At 46.4% G+C, this 1,774-nt stretch overlaps 1 long non-coding RNA gene across 1 annotated transcript in view; it reads left to right on the top strand.

Annotated features, from left to right (window-relative positions):
- The window catches only part of LOC113457427, a 7,656-nt gene that overhangs the window by 2,955 nt on the left and 2,927 nt on the right, over nucleotides 1-1,774 (top strand). The window contains exon 2 of the long non-coding RNA XR_003378006.1: nucleotides 699-840. This is a non-coding gene — a long non-coding RNA (uncharacterized LOC113457427). The remainder of the gene's footprint in view (nucleotides 1-698; nucleotides 841-1,774) is intronic.

The following is a 1,774-nucleotide window of genomic DNA, read 5'->3' as shown; positions in this document are numbered from 1 at the left end:
AGAACGGGGGGGCTAAATGGAACGGCAGTGTAGAAGAGGGTTATAGGGAGGGATTAATAATATTAAAGACATTTCAAAAAGCCATGCAGAGACCTGCTGCTGTAGAAGCAGCAGCACATATGCACATGTAAGAGGGATTCAAATGGAGTCACCCTCTAAAAGGAGGACAATGCCTCTTCCAGCCCTCCTGTAACAGAGTTGCTGGAGATCCACTAAAGGATGGACAAAGGTTTAATCCTCCCTCAACATGATGTGCCATGCTTTGTTGACACCCATGGGAGGCCTGCCCCTTCCTGCACAGAAACACAGGAGTGGATTGAGATGAGGGATAGAGGGGAGATGGGGGGGGGGGTAAAAATGCAGTCAGGACATAAAATAAACAAATAAATTTAATTAATTAATAATAATAAAAGAATCGAACATGCAGGAAAGAAAAGAACAAACTGAAGAGAAAGAGAAAGTACCAGCTTTTTCCCCTTTGGGGCCCTAAGGCTCGGACTCCACTCTGGCTTGGGTACTTTTCGTGTTCCTGGATCCTTCCTCTTCTGTCATTAGTCCTGTTTCGATGCCTGCCCCCGTGCTTTCCTGACCTGTCTCTTCACAGTGCCTTTCACAAACAAGAAGCTGCCATTCAGGGAGCTTCACTTTCCATGTCCCTAGGTCCTTATGTTATCTATATCCCTGTGACTCTGCTTCAGGTCCCACTCTCAGAGATGAGTACTGAATGCTGTCCGGGGAAAGAGGACCCTTCCAGCTGCTTCCTGCTGAGAGGGGACTAGCAATCCAAGAGAGAAGGGATTCTAATGAAGTGGGCTCCTGAGACCCACCCAGGCGAGCATGGTAAGATTCCGGTGGGAAGTGCCTCTTGGGCTTCATCTCCAGGACCACCGTCTCTAGAAGCATAGGGGCTTATGGAGTGTAGAAGTGAGTGCTAGGGGCCATTATAGGATTGCCCAGAGTAAGCCAATGATTTCCAGAAAAAATCCCACACAGGAATTGGTCCAAGGCTATCCTCAAGAGTGATGAATATAGCATGTGTTCTCAGGCTCCTTGGCAGCTGGTGGAGTGGCTAGAATCACAGTGCTCGGCCCCTTCCAGATGGCTTTTAGAGAAGTAGAGAGAAAAAAGATTTAACTGTCAATTTTTAGGAGAAAATAATAGTGGGCTTTTCTCTCTTAGCTACAGATAGGCACTGCAGTATTTAATTGAGCCAAGGTCACTCAGGAAAGGGATCTTTGTAGGAATTTTGAGACAAATATGCTTGGGTGTAAGGTGCCAGATGACATCTCCAGAGCCTGCTTGTCAGTGAGCTCGAACATCATATGACAGTTACACAAAAGGCATTTGTTCCTCTATAGCGAAAGTCTATGGTTACACTGAACGGACACTTGCTGTTGAGTGCAGTGACAGCTGGCTGAACCAGAGCACCTGTCCTCCTAGCTCGGTGGCTCTCAATCTTCCAAATGCGGTGACACTTTACTACAGTTCCTCCAATGCAGTGAAGGGACAGACTTGCTAGACAGGCAAGAACTAGCAAGCAAAGAAAACTACCTTTTTCCATGTTTTCTTTTATCTTTGTTTTTTTTTGGGGGGGGGTGGCTAATACCCCCAACCATAAAATGATTTTTTTTAAAGATTTATTTATTATGTATACAACATTCTGCCTCCGTGTATGCCCACACACGGGAAGAGGGCGCCAGATCTCATTACAGATGGTTGTGAGCCACCATGTGGTTGCTGGGAATTGAACTCAGGACCTCTGGAAGAACAGCCG

The sequence above is a fragment of the Microtus ochrogaster genome, chromosome X (assembly GCF_000317375.1).
Source record: "Microtus ochrogaster isolate Prairie Vole_2 chromosome X, MicOch1.0, whole genome shotgun sequence".
Taxonomy (NCBI): domain Eukaryota; kingdom Metazoa; phylum Chordata; class Mammalia; order Rodentia; family Cricetidae; genus Microtus; species Microtus ochrogaster.
The sequence above is the reverse complement of the archived record's forward strand: the minus strand, read 5'-3'. Positions and strand labels throughout refer to the sequence as shown.